Source organism: Ananas comosus, linkage group 8 (genome assembly GCF_001540865.1).
Source record: "Ananas comosus cultivar F153 linkage group 8, ASM154086v1, whole genome shotgun sequence".
NCBI classification, from domain to species: Eukaryota; Viridiplantae; Streptophyta; class Magnoliopsida; order Poales; family Bromeliaceae; genus Ananas; species Ananas comosus.
Window position 1 is genome coordinate 6,042,395 of NC_033628.1, and position 16,227 is coordinate 6,058,621.

Here is a 16,227-nt window from a genome sequence, read left to right on the forward strand (position 1 = left end):
CGCAACCACCTCCACTGGTGCGGGTGGTGTAGGGATCTGAGTCTCCCTGGCGGCCTGCTGCAGCAGAAAGTCCTCCAAGCGCTTCATTCGCGCCTCCTGTCGAAGCGCCATGTCCGCCTGTCGCGTCACCAAATAAGTGAGGGCTGCCAGCTGGCCCCTCAGCTCACGGACCTCATCGGATCGGAGGTAGCGGAGGTCTCGGCCTCCTCAAATTGTGTCGCATTGTCCGCCCCCGCAGATTGAGAGCACGTAATCGGCATTGTCATTACAAAACATCAAAGCGCAAGTTAGTAACCCGCGCTATCGAATCCCCGCTCAAGTAAGAATACTCAAATCATGCGAAAGTAAGGAAGTGTTATCTACAACTAACTCCCGATGTTACGTTGTCGGCCGCCAACGTAACCCTTCGCGAAGTTAGAAGTCATACAATCCGATCCAACTCGAACTTTTTAGAGTTGTCATAAAACCCAATCACAATACTTTCGCTCACAAGTCAAATAGATCTCGTCTCTCATGAGCATATTTCCTATAGTCCAACCGGCCTAAGGTTTGCTAGGTCCACTAAGACTCAACCCTAGGCTCTGATACCAAACTAATCTGTCACGCCTCGGGACCGGCAGAGACCCTCCCGGTAGCGTGCCCAGACCAGCCATATGTCAACACATATAAGGCATCTAAAACAACAGCGGAAAATAAAACCAAAGATAAACTACATCTAGAGATATCAGAGCACAGATAGATATATCATCTACAACAAGGTAAAAGGAAAAATACTAAAACAATAAGAGTGAAACATATAGTTATACAATATCTGCCCAAAAATAGTACACAAAAGGGTGGTCTCTAATACACTGGTACAGCTCTCAACCTCTCCAAAATAAATACAGCGAGAGGTAGACCACCTATCAACTCTTCCCTCGCTGATGAGCTAGCTCGAAGTAACGCCCTTCCCACAGTCCCTAGCCTCTCCCGGCGTGGAAGGCTCTGAAAGAAAAAATAAAACAGAGGGCGTGAGAACTATAATTTATAGTCCCAGTGGGCAATTACTGACCTCAGCTCAATGCACCACTAGGCCCCAAAGAAAAGGTAAGTCTAAAAAGAGAGCAATAATAATGATTAAATTGCATTTATGAAAGCATAATTAAAATGCTAGGATACTACATTGTGTCAAATTAAGATATACATTTATATCATTATGAACAAGTATGTACCTACATGACCACAAGTAACAATCATGATTTGCTTTATGAAATTATGAAAATCATGCTTTACTAAGGTAAACAATGTTTACGTGAATGCAATAAGCAACCTCTCCTAGCATGCTACAGGTACGTATGTATACTCAAGTGTCCAACACTATACTAGAAGCAAATCCAAGTAATCCAACTACTATTCTCTATCTAGTAGTGATTAAGACCCATTCAACACCGTGTCGATTTCTATTGCCAATTAAGGACCTACCGAAGGTAGTCCAGCTTGTGCCGCGTAAGTGCCTGAGGTAGCCCAACATCCCAGCTTTGGAATGTGCCTGTCCCACTCGACCCCGTAGGCTTCTCAATACCGCACGAGCGAACATAAGTCGCATAGGCTAACTCCGGAGTGCCGGCTTGTAGGGAGCGACCCTCACAAGCATGTGCGAATGAGCACAAATGACAAGCAAGCGTAGTCAACGTCTCAAATACCCAATCATCATGTCTCTAACATGGCAAAAGTCACTAGCATCTCAAAGATCTAATTCAATGTTTCTAAGTGATGTTCCAACACTCACTATGCTTAGTGCCTCTTTATGACACTTAAGCATGTAATAAGTTAACACATTTCATTCTATGTTCCATCATGACATTAGTGTTAGGTTCTCATTTAAGACATTAATACCGATGTTCACTATGGCCCGAGCCCAATGCCTCTTTATGACATTGACCCAAATTCTCAAATAGTCTAAGTCCCCAAGTCTCTCTAGGTTTCCAAAGCCCCTAATGTCACAACTAGGCATAAAGGTTAAATGCATGAAAGCAATGTTCATTTTCATGATAGGAATTATGGTTCCAAATCTCAACCAGAATGCTATGTCTCACATGTATGCATCCTACCACATAGAGGTCCAAAAATTTACTATACATTACACATGCATGTTAAGCATTCTAAAATTTATAATAAATACATTTATCATGGATATGCATGAATTTCTACTTTACGAAGCACAAAACACCGGATATGAGCATTTCTCATATCATAGGCTAGGCCAAACCCACCGAACGTCGCGCAACTCTTCGTTTGCTACAACGAGGGTGTCCACTAGCCTCCTAGTACCCTAGAGGTATGAAAACAAAGGTTAAACAAACCTTACGAACAACTACAAAATCAAACATTAACCATCTAAAGCTTAGGTGAGAAAAACTCACCTCTAATGCAAAATCTCTTCCTAAGCTCCAAAAGAGAGCTAGAACCTTTCCAATCCAACCTAGTGGAAGGTTCTAATCCAAAAAATCAAGCTCCAAAAGCCCTAGATAAAAAATGCCCAAAATAAACCCTAAGTCTCCATTCTAGGGTTTCATCTCAAATCCAACAATAAAACTCAAATCTAGGGGAAAGAACATGATGCTTACCTCTTAGAAGCTTCAATCCAAGCTCTAAACTCTCTAAGTCCAAAGATCTTCCCTCAATCAAGCCCCAAATTCAAGCTCCAAGCTTCAATCATGGTGGAGTTGCACCAAAAGGAAAAAAAGAGAGATTAAACCCTTAATTCCAAGCTAAAAATGAAATCAAAACCAAAGAGAAGCATGGAGGAGCTCCCCTTACCTTCTCCCTGCTGTGGCAAGCTCAAAGAGCAGCCCAAGGGGCGTGGGTGCTGTTATGGAGAAGCCACATTGCAAAAACACCCCTGCAGTTTCGTCCATTCAGAATCTGTCACTGCGTACCGGTACACGGGCCCGCGTACCGGTACACTTCCTACGAAAATGCCAAACCTGAGTCTAAGGTTGGCTGAGAACCAGCCAATGCTGATGGCTGTACTGGTACAGCCATCACCCCGTACCAGTACACAACCCTCTGAAGGCTACCCGAGAGCCAACCAAAAATCCGATTTTTCGGGTTTTGGTGCTAGGCTTTAAACCTCAATTCTCGGGGCTCGAACCACGGGTCGGAACACTGTCAACGACCCACCAAAATGTCGGAAAAAACTCAGAACACAACCAATCACTCGAACCTCGCAATTTGCAAAAGTCTAGTGCGTTACAGGTGGAAACTAGATTTGGGGTACCGGAACTGTCCGAGTACTGGTACGTTGTTCTGTAGAATGTAGATTGTGAAGGATGTTTTAGTAAAATTAAGTATAAATAAAAATAGCATGAGATACTATTTTTATTGACGTAGAAAAAGTAGAAGATAATTTAGAGATGATTTGTGGTGAAATTGGAATAGAAACAGAAGATTTAGAATTTTCTGTAAGAAGCGGGGCTGATCTTTTAACAGAAAATTCACAGTGTCAGAAAATTATGAAAACTTGGGAATATGTCGAAATTATTTTTATGAGGCTAGATTTAAAGTTTCATGTCATTCTGACACCCGGAAAGTGGAAAATAAAATCTACCTGCTACCTGCTAGAGATTTTAGTCAGTAGAACATTCGGTGACCAAAAATGGTCCAAACTGAAAGATTAAGATTTTGTTCTTCTTGTTAAGTTAAACCGAGCATGACTGTCAAATTTGAGCGCAGACGGACATTCAGAAGGGCTCCGGCGAAAAGTATCAGATTCTGAACTGCTAAACTGAAAGTTGGAGTGTGTATTTGAGGGTTAATATGTAAACCCTTTGCCAATTCCTCATTCGTGCACTCCAATCCGAGAGAGAGAGGAGAGAAAGCAAGCCTTCTCTCTTTCTCTCTTTCTCTTTTTCTCTCTAAGCTCACATCTCTCTCTTTCTAGCAAATTTCTCCATTAAAGAGGAGAGGTTGGAGAAGATGAAGTTAGAGATGAAGCTTGGTGGTGAAGCAAGCTCTCCAATGGTGGATTTAGCTTGGAAGCTTGGAGAACAAGGTGAGATTTTGTGGATTTAAGGTTAGGGTTTTGTGTAAATCCTTTGAAAATGATATAAATGGAAACCCTATATGATTCTAAGCTAGTTTAATGAAGAGATTATCATGATTAATGAGACTCTCTTGATGAAATGGAAACCTAGGGTTGAAATTGGGATTTTTGTCCCTATGAGGTTTTGAATTAAATTGACCCTTTAAATCTCTAATTAAAGGTTAGAAGAGCACGCCCAACAACTTATTTGGGATGCGTAATGACCTCGGTGATCGATCGAAGGAAACGAATCAATTTATGAAGATTTGAGTTCGTTAGCCTTAAAGCGCGACGAATTGCCATTGGGAGCCCGATTGCAAGTGACTACAAGCAATCAGAGAGCGTTACGAGGTGGGTTGTGCTTCACCGAAGTGATTAGGTCACTTTCAAGTGAAAGTGAAGTATGAATGTGTTTGAAGTATACAATTTTTTTTAAAAAAAGGGTAAAGTAGTTCTAATCAAAACTGATTAAATTCGGACTCATACAATCCAATGGGTCTCATGTTGACCGAGAAATTTTGGGGCCAATAATTATAATTTAAATTCACAATATGCCCATTCATTAATGCGAGTTGGTGGGCATCATGAAAGTCCTTTAAAATTTTAGACCTATACAATAATTCGGGCCTCATTCCAGCCCATTAAATATTATCATTTGTGCCCAAAACTTTTTATTGAAGTGGGCCTGATCAACGACGGCCCATATCCACACCCTATAAAATATCTGTTCGAAATTCAATTTCAAACCACAACCCATTCAAAATTCGATTTCGTATTTCGAATCCCCAACCAATTCCCAAAATATCCTCCAACCATCCAACAACCTATTCAAAATTCGATTTTGAATTTCGAATCCCCAACCAACTCCCAAAATATCTTCCAACTACCCAACAATCGATTCAAAATTTGATTTCAAATTTCGAATCCCCAACCAATTCCCAAAATATCCTCCAGCCATCTAATAACCCATTCAAAATTCGATTTCGAATTTCGAATCCCCAACCAACTCTAAAAATATCTTCCAATCATGCAACAACCCATTCAAAATTCGATTTCGAATTTCGAATCCCCAAGCAACTCCAAAAATATCTTCCAACCATCCAATAACATATTCAAAATTCGATTTTGAATTTCGAATCCCCAACCAACTCCAAAAATATCCAACAACCGATTCAAAATTCGATGTTGAATTTCGAATCCCCAACCAATTTCCAAAATATCCTCTAACCATCCAACAACCGATTCAAAATTCGATTTCCCCAACCAACCCCCGAAATATCTTCCAACCAACCATAATAACCGATTCAAAATTCGATTTCGAATTTCGAATTCCCAACCAACCCCCAAAATATCTTCCAACCAATCACAACAACCGATTCAAAATTCGATTTCGAAGTTCGAATTCCCAACCAACCCCAAAATATCTTCCAACTAACCACAACAACCGATTCAAAATTCGATTTCGAATTTCGAATTCTTAACTGACTCCTCAAAATATCTCTCGCCACCTCTCCTATTATAAATATGAGAATCGAAATCAAACGTCGGACGATAAAAGAAGAAGGGAAAAAAAATAGATAGATTGCTATACACGTTCTGACGTACAAAAAATTCAAAGGAAGAGAGATCGCCGAGCCGCCGAAAAGAGGAGAGATCGCCGAACTGCGGAAAGGAGGAGAGATCGCTGAGCCGTGGAAAGGAGGTGTCACGCCCCCACCCCGAGACCCCTACCAATTTGGCATGGTTCGGGCGCGGCGAACGGAAGCCGAACGGGCAGCACCTCCCCCGCCCGCCCAAGGCTCAACAACAGATCGAGTACAAGAATTTACCCAGGAATTTAAATTCTATAAGTACACAATCACAAAGGCACAAACAATGCCAACAACAAAGAGCAAGTAATCCACAAGATACTCAAGTGAAATAAAGAGAGAACTACTAGCTATTACATCACATTGCATTCTTTTTACATTTACATTTTTCTTTCCCAAAATGAATACATGTTCATCAAGTATATAACTCTCCAAAGTCCTCACCTACAAGAATCTCTCTCAAATACATAGATGTGCTAATGCAAAAAGGAAAGCTACTACTCTACCAAGAATCCTCACCGGTCGGGTGCGATGCTCTTACCGCGGTCCTCGCCCGGCAAACCTGTACCTAGCCCTGGAAAAAAAGTGGGGTGAGAACTATCTTCCATAGTTCCCAGTGGGCTCGGCCGCCGACTTCGCCGATCTCCCCACTAGGTCCAAGTGGGCAAAAGTAACACGAGATAGATAGATATATGTATATCAAAGCTGTAAAGACATAATAGGAAAACTATGCTACTATGCCCATAATCATGTGAAATGAATGCATGCATCATATAGTAAAAGAGTACTATCATACTAACAAGTTCAATCCATGTTCGATAAGCTATGTTCAATGATAATATTAACTTTTCATTTACCCAATCTGTGGCGAAACCCTTGGGTTTGCCTACGCTTCACATATCCATCCCATTGGGTAGGGAGGCTCTATGTGCCCCCGAACTCGGGACTGTCTGCGGACATGCACTCTGTCCCTATCGCACGACACTCCGGAGTACTCGACGACCAATCCTCTCCATGTGAGGATATGGATGGCTTTACCATCCCGAATAACAGACTATGAGCTTGATCTATCCTCTCCACGTGAGGATACCCTACGAACTAGGGCCAACATTCTCTCCGAACTCATCCATTCCGGCATTTATACATAATTACCTAGCTATACTAAGTTCATTGTTCACGAGTCATTTACTAGGGAATCCACCTATCCCTAAGTCCATGAACCTCTAGTATCAAATACACTACATAATGCCACCCGTTCTGTTCTTTAAACATTTAGATGCCACTCTCTATGTCACTAAATAACCATCGAGTTCATCTCTTCACTTTAGCACTATAGGATCCATGTTCCGACCCAATCCTTACCTATCTATTTCACCAAGTATTCCATGTACACTAGGTTAACATTTAGAAGCATAAGGAAAAGGTACTACAATGCAATCCTACAATGCATGTAACACACTGGACCTTTGCAAGTTGCAAGGTTCGAGTGTTGGAGCTGAGTTCTGAACTTTTTCAGATATTCTCGAGGGTTGTGGATAGTGGTCCGACCCATGGATCGTATCTCGAGGATTATAGTATTTTATGTAGCGCTAAGTTCACGAAAGGGATGGACTTAGGCTGCCCTCGGATTGCTCTCTGTGCATGGTGAAACCGGTGACAGGTCGCTGGTTGTACCGGTGCAGGATTTGTACCGGTACACCTTGATGGTTGTAACGGTACACTTCTGTTTTTCTGCAAACCCGAGGCTTGGGTTTGCATTTTCGCATGATTTTTATTGGTACACTTTTTCGTGTACCAGTACACTTTGGCAGATTCTGAGCAGTTTGAACTGCAGGGGTGTTTTTGCAATTGTGGCATCTCTATATGATCCCTCACACCCCTAGGGCTCTCCCTGAGCCTTGTACCAACAGAGAAGAGGTAAGGGAGCCCTCTTCACCATTCCATTTGATTTTGATCCCCATTTTGCTTGGATTTTGGTGGATTTACTTCTCTTTTTACCTTTTGGAGCAATTTCCACCTTGGTAGAGACTAGGAGCTTGGACTTGGGGCTTGTTTGAGGGATGATCCTTGAGCCTAGAGGACTTGGAGCTTGATTTGAAGCTTCTAAAGAGGTTAGTATCATGATCCTAGCCTTTGATTCATGTTTTGGTAGATTTTACCCTTTGGAACCCTAAAATGAGAACTTAGGGTTGATTTTGGGCATTTTGGATCTAGGGCTTTTGGAGCTTAATCTCTTGGATTAGAACCTTGATTTAGGTTGCTTTGGAAGGGATTTAGCTTCCATTTGGGATTTATAAGGAGATTTCTACACCATAGGTGAGTTTTGCCCCTTTGCATGAATTGGTTATTGTTTGAGTTTGGTGTTGTTCGTATGGTCCGTTTAACTCTTCTTTTTATACCTCTAGGGTACTAGGGGACTAGAGGACACCTTCGTCGGAGCAAACGAAGGGGTTGCGAGAGTTGTGGTGGGTTTGACTTCATAAAACCGGGGCAAAATGTGTCCCCTATGGGTGTTACCCTCGTCGTAACGTTAAAATTCATACATATTCATGCTAGACAAAATTTCTATGAATTTTAGAATACTTAAAATGCATGCCTTATGTATTATGAAAATTTTGTTAAGGATTTTCTAGGTAGGCGAATTTCGTAAAGTCGAATGGAGTCTTGAAGAGTTGATCGCGGAGGTTTGAAGAGAAGATTCAATTTGAAGAGTAAAAGACTCATTTGGAAAGCTCGGCACATCAGGTATGAAGAATAGATCATTTGTGGTGAATTTATCTAATTACAATAAGTTCAGAAGACTTAGATTGCTTTAAAACATATAATCTGAACTTTTTAGTGTTCTGGGATCGGTCCCAGAGTTGAGAGACCGGTCCCTGAGGGTCCTCACTGCGTATGGTGTTGAGGCAACCGGTCTCTGGAGAGGGAAACCGGTTCCCGAACATGGGATTTTTTGTCACGCAGCGAGGGACCGGTCTCTGGCATGAGAGACCGGCTCCCGAACGTTGTGTTTTCTGTCACGCAGCGAGGGACCGGTCTCCAACTCGAGGGACCGGTCTCCCAAAGACCGGTCTCCTCGAGATGACTGGTCCCTGAGGACAACATCAGTTTTTAAAATAGACTTTTTGCAATTCTAGTCCACTTCTAAGTCTTCTAAATCTATAAATAAGCCATGAGGGTCATCATATGAGATAATGCTGAGAATTTCTACTTTTCAAAAATCCTAGAAACTTGTTTTTATGTTCTAATGATTCTACTCATATAACGAGTTTCATATAGTCAACGATCGACTTGATTCTTAAGTTTTAACTCGAGAATTTCTTCGAGAATCAAGTTGATGATTGATTAGAAGGTGAACCCTCATTGCTTATGGTATTATAATTCTTAATCACCACAAATCATCAATTCTACGAGCTCCGGAAGGAGGTTCGACGCGTGGATCTCGCGTGAAGCCGAGGATTCGGTGGACGCTTCGAGGAGTTGAGGCGTTGATGTGGCAAGGAGTTGCGGCGGGGTCGATTGGAGGATTCCTATCGATCGAGGACCAGCGAAGACAATCGACAACGAGAATTCGGTAAATTGAGTCATGTATTTTGGATAAATCACTTGTACTCAATTTTTTTTAGTGGATTTTCTTCGTGTGATCGGTCCCGTGGGTTTTTCACTCCGGATTGGAGTTTTCCCATGTTAAATCTCGGTGTGCTGGTTTTATTTTCTGCTATCTTGTTTTACTCGCATCGACAGTTTTAGCTTTTGCCGTTTACACCTATTCACCCCTCTCTAGGTGTTATTTACCTTTTAGATCCTTGGGGATCCATATCTTTCTAGTGGTATCAGAGCGGGTATAGGTTGTAAATCATGACCGAGGGTGGTAACATCAATCGACTCCCTCTCTTCAATGGCACTAACTACGCTTATTGAAAAGTCCGTATGAGGGCGTTTCTTATTGCCATCGACGAGCGGGTATGGCAAGCCATTGAATTCGGGTGGAAACATCCTACCAAAGTTGTCGAGAATGTTACCGGTCTGAAACCTAGAAATAAATGGACGAAAGAGGAAAACGAACTATCTTCGTTCAACGGAAATGGTATCAATGCTTTATTCAATGCTTTGAATCAAACCGAATTTTCTCGGGTCTTGGCGTGTGAAACCGCCTAAGAAATTTGGAATACTTTGCAAGTTACACACGAGGGTACAAGCTTAGTAAAGGTTCAAAAGTTGCAAATGTTGACTAGTAGATTTGATTCTATACATATGGAAGAACATGAATCCTTTACCGAGTATTATACTCGTTTGCAAGATATTGTAAACACGTGTGCTAACTTAGGCAAGAAAATTCCGGACTCTAAAATTGTTAGAAAAATTTTGAGAACCCTTCCCGAACGATTTCGTCCAAAGGTTGCGGCTATTGAAACGGTAAAACATCCGGATGAACTTAAGGTAGAAGAATTAGTAGGTGCACTTCAAACGTATGAGATGACTTTTTCTTCTAATTCGTCTTCTTTCAAGTCTTCTTCTAAAGCTTCAGGGATGGCTCTAAAATCAACAAAAGGAGATGACTCTACAACTTCATCGGACTCGCAGTCGGAGCAAACCTTGGAGGAGTTTGAAAAGCAACTAGCGCTTCTAACGAAGAAGTTCCGTTGGAACTTTAGAAAGAAGTTTCCTCCTAAGTCCACTTCCTCCAAGTCAAGCAAATCTAAAGGGAGTTCTTCTTCATCTTCCTATTCTAAGAATAAAAAGTCCGAAAGCTCTTATAAAGATTTTTCAAAAGAGAAGAAAACTAATGAAGGTCAAATCCAATGCTATAAGTGTAGAGGATTTGATCATATTGCATCGGATTGTCCTAATAAGAAGTCCTTGAAAAAAAAAAAAGCAATGCAAGCCATCACTTGGGATGACTCGTCTTCGAGTGAGTCATCTTCAAGTGATGAGGATGTTAACGCTACGGCACTTATTGCACATGACTCTTTTATGTGTCTAGCATCTACAGATTCTATCTCTATGTCGTTTATGTATGAAAAATCTTCTTCGGAGAATTCATCGGATGAAGAATCGGATGAAGATGACATGGTCGCTGCATATCAACAATTAGTTGTCGAATCAAAGAAGGTGGCAAAACATAACAAGAAGTTGCGGTGGAGACTATATGACTTGGAGCAAGAGAATTCAAGACTGGACTCACTAACAAAGGATCTAGTACAAGAAAAAGATGGTTTGACTAAGGCTTATGATTCTTTATTTGAGAAGTGTACATTACTTGAAAAGGAAAATGAGTCTCATGTTGAAAATACCAATTTCCTTACCAAGCAATACACGGAAGATAGAGAAGTAAATATGGAATTTACCAAGACGATTTGTCACGCCCCGGGACCCGGCGTAAGCCCACCCGGTGCGTGCCCAGACCCGCCATATACCTGCACATATAAGGCGTCTACAACAAAACGAATAAATGAACAAAAAGTTGAAAGTACCTAGAGATATCAGAGCAAATACACAGCTAGGTTCTAACATCAGGTAGAGTTAAAAGAAAACAATACTACTAAAGCATAAAGTAAACTAATACATCATAAATCTCAAGATATAAAAAAAGGGTGGTCTCTATAACCAGGTACAAAACTCTCACAACCTCTCCAAAGAAAACAGAAGAGAGATCGACCACCTATCGCCAAATCCCTCGATACCTAGCTCGAGGCAAAACCTTTCCCGCGATCCTGAGCCTCTCTCGAAGTGGAAGGCTCTGAAAGAAAACATAAAACAGGGGCGTGAGAACTATAAATTATAGTTCCAAGTGGGCAATTACTGACCTCCACCAACTGCACCACTAGGCCCAAAAGAGAGCAGATAAGGTTAATAGAAATTAACTGCGGTAAATAAAGCATAAAGATAAAATGGTACACTATTATGCCACAAGTATGTAAAATGTCAACATGGAGTACATCTACTCTACATGATCCAGTATGCCGATACTTAAACAAGTATGCTATGATGCAACAAATAATACTATGAAGTATGATAAATGCCCCAAAGCGAACTACATATCTAGTATGTACTATCATGGCAACCAAGTATACTACAATGCAACGAGCAATACCGTCAAGTATACTATATATCTCAATGCCCAACCCTATGCCATAGCATGTCAAGAAATCCAACTACTATAACTTGTCTAGTAGTGATTATCAACTTGTTGTTTAATATTCGGATTCAATCTCATTTAGGACCTACACAGTTGTGGTCTGGCTTGTGCCGCCTAAGTGCCAGTGGTAGCTCCAGCATTCCCACTCTAGGAATGAGTCTAACCCTCCAGGCCCCGTAGGCTACTCGATACCGCACAAGGAAACATAAGTCGCGTAGGCTAACTCCGGAGTGCCGGCTTGTAGGGAGCGACCCGTACAAGCATGTGCGAATGAGCACAAATGGCAAACAAGCATGGTCATCGTCTCAAGTACCCAATCATCATGTCTCTAACATGGTAACAGTCACTAGCAATCCAAAGGTCTAGTACTATGTCTCAATGTGAAGGTTTAACCATTCAATAGTTTTCAGGTCAATGAGCTTAGCTTTACTAAGTCCAAATCGCAAGATGATGTTCCAACATTCACTATGTTTGGTGCCTCTTTATGACACTTAAACATTTCTATAATCCAAGCACATTACACATTCTATATCTCTTTATGACATTAGCTTGTACTATCAATAATAGGTTAATACACATGCTCTCTAGCGTGTTCTCATATCGCTACGTGCAGGTTCTTCCCAATGCAACTATCAACTTTGCATAATTCTCATAATAATATTATGCACATACCATTCACATATCCATCAAGTCTAATGCCGCTTTATGACATTAGCTTGCTAAGTCCATTTCTAGTCCAAGCCTAATGCCGCTTTATGACATTAGCTTACTATTTGTATACACTCTAGCCTATGTCACTTCAATGACGATATGTCTAACCATGTCAAGTATGCGTTCTAAGTCCAAGAGTGTAATCTATATGCCATATGCACCATATGCAACATGATCTCAAACCAATGTAAGAATGCTAATCATATGCAAAGTTTCAAGTCTGAACAGTTCTCTACTATATAGAGGGCCACTGTACTTTATACATAGTATGCACATATTAAGCATTCTAAAATTCTCAAATATTCCATCTAATAAGAATATGCATGCTTTTTTATTTTATAACACTTAAATCATCAACAATGAGATTTTCTCATTGTGTGGCTAGGTCAAACCCACCGAACCGTCACGTAGTCCCTTCTTTCGCCGAACGGAGTTCTCCACGAGTCTCAAAATACCCTAAAAGTAATGAGCGAAGGGATACACAAGTATTACGAACAACTATAAGATCAAACATTAACCATCAAGGCAAAAGGGCTAAAATCTCACCTATGGAGTAGAAAATCTTTCCCAAGCTCCAAAAGAGAGCTAAATCCCTTCCAATCCAACCCAAAGGAAGATTCTAATTCAATCAATTGAACTCCAAAAGTTCTAGATCAAAAATCCCCAAAACAAGCCCTAAATCCTCATTTCTAGGGTTTCTATACAAAAATCATGAAAATCATGAAAGAAAGGGAAATAGTAAGCAACTAACCTCTCATAAAGCCTCAAACAAGGTTCAAAATCCACAAGGGTCGAAGATCTCACCTCCAGCGAGCTCAACTCCAAGCTCCCAAGCTTCTCCCATGGTGGAAAAGTCACCAAAAGGCAAAAAGAGAGCAAAAGAGAAAATTAAACATCAAAAATCTTAATTAAAGAAAAGAAAAAGAAAAAGGGGAAGAGGTGTAGGATACCGAACTTCTGAAAATAGGAAGTTACGGTAGGATAGTATGTCGGAGTTTATTATAAAAATAAATATAAATAAAAATAGTGTGAGATACTATTTTATTGGACTCATAGAAGTAATGTATAAGTTGGAAATGACCTGTGCTGAAATCGGAGCGAAAATCGAAGATTTAGAATTTTCTGTGAGGAATGGGGCAGATAAATTAGCAGAAAATACACAGTGTCAGAAAATTATGAAAACTGGAGGATATGTCAGAATTATTTTTATGAGGCTAGATTTAAAGTTTCAGCNTTTATACTTGTGCCTTGCTCTTACTTGTTAGCACTTGTTGTGCTCTTGTGATTGTGTACTTATGAATTGATTCCTGGGTAAATTCTTGTACATGATCGTTTGCTTAGCCTTGGGCGGACAGGGGAGACTCTGTCCGTTCGGCGTCTGTTCGACGCGCTCGAACCGGACCAAATTGATAGCGGTCTCGGGGCGTGACAAGAGGAGAGCTCCCTCACCTTCTTTTCCACTGCTGGCAAGCCCAGGAAACACCAAGGGGCGCGGGGTGTATTTGTAATGATGCTGCAATAGCAAAAACACCCCTGCAGTTCACACTGCTCAAAACTGCCACTGCGTACAGGTACACGGGTCCACGTACCGGTACACATCCCACGAAATAGCCAAACCCGAGCCTCGGGTTGGCTGGGAAGCTGCTTGTGTACCGGTACACGATCCCGTACCGGTACAGCCATCAACTCTGTACCGGTACACAGCCCAATGAAGGCTACTCGAGAGCTAACCAAAAATTCGATTTTTCGGGTTTTGGTGCTAGGCTTCAAATCTCCATTCTCGGGACTCGAGCCATAGGTCGGAACACTGTCTACGACCCATCAGAAAGTCTGGAAAAACTCAGGACACCGTCCAAACACTCGAACCTTGCAATTTGCAAATGTCCAGTGTGTTACATTCTTCACTCCTAAAAAGGAGTTTCGTCCGCGAAATTGCTGGTCAACTACAACAAACCTATCCAAAGAGGATGGAAGAAGCGCTCTAGTAGCGCACCAAACAGACCATGGTGGTCTCAAGTATGCCGGAAAACCCCAAGGCACAAACACAACAAGATCTCGCGACGCCAAGGCTTTGGCATAACACAACCCAAACTTTCGCATAAGCTCCTTGAACTCAAACCTTCACCGAAAGTTCCATCTCTAATCCGCACTTGATCGACACGTCCATCAGTTGGTCCTCACGAACCCAAGTGTTTCCGAAAGTTGAATTTCAACTCTCACCTTTCTCGTCCATGTCGAGGGTAAAGCATTACTCTGCTTCAATTACTCTAATATATAGAATTCCATCCAAATACCCCTCAAGGGTAGATTCCATGGTGCTAACCAAAGCAAGCGTCAGGGGGGGTTAAATCCATTACTCATCTATCGGAACTCCATCGGAGTGCTCATCTGATCAACACTCACCAAGGAGAGGTGATGCAACATCCACTCATCGGCTCATATTCCAACGATGATCCTTCAAATCCAAGGTCAACTCTCTTCTCGAGATGGCACAACTGAGTGCAATTCAATCCAAGGTTAAGTATGGTGTACCCCCTTCCATCTCATTGCTAATTGCAACTTCCACCTATCCATCCAATCTTGCTTGGCACGAACGGTTCTAAACCAACATCCAAGGTAGCCAACCTTCCAATAGTAACAGGAACCGACGAATCGTCCAACTCGCTCACCAAAGGTGATCACTTGATTCCTCAATCGGTACGGCGATACGATGTCTCCACATCAATCTCAAACTCACCACTCGGGAGTACCCTCAAATCCACTGCAAAACGGGGTCAGGAACTAAGCTCAAAGGCTTCATCAATGCACTAAGATCATCATAATAGTCCCAACTCAAGTCCAAGTAAACTCTTGCAAGCCTAGGCCAAGGGCCTAGCTTCGACAGAAGGTCCATAACATGACCGCTCGAAAATTTTTGATCTCAATGCTTTTCCTAGCATTGGATGCTCCAGGTGTCCATAGCCATCGAGTTCAGTTCACGCGATAGAGAGGGATCAAGCCACAGTTCAGTAATAACTCTCTATCAAAGTCATCCTGAAGCGACTGTCAAGCCAAAATCCATCCAATAAGTCCTCATATGCAGCTCTATCCCAAAGGGCTCAAATCCTTGTACACGCTCCTGACAAGGGAAATTAGTAACTTGGTACCTTCTTTCTCGCGAGTCCTCCATCCATCAGTGAGAGTCCCCCAACTCGATCACTTCGAACCTGCCTACGCAGTCCAAACTCGCACTTCCTAAAAAAAAAAGGAAATATCCTAGGCCATCCTTGACTGGTTCCACAAATCCATCCAGAGGGCTTGGGACTATCGCTCAACAAGTCCTTAACACTGGTGGAGTACAATAGGCTTAGGCAACATCATCCTCGTGATGTCCCCACCTAGCATCACTATCCGTTGGAGGTACGACCTCAAACTCCAACATCAAACAGTACTACTTAGTTTGCTTACAATCTTATCGAGTACACCAACAACTTAAGGCCATTTGACAAAGTCAATGAGCCTCAGCACGGTCCAAACACCCAATCGTGGTTAAATTTGAATCACGATAGTCGACATACAGTCAAAATGACCCAACTGGTCCCATAACAAGTGAGAGGGCTTCTCCACGAAGCAAAACACTAACTATAAAACCACCCCGCCAATCGAGCTCACGATTTGTGACTCGGTCGGGGACACAACGACGGATCAAAGACATCCTTCATTTCAAGGATTCTCAATCATCAAAA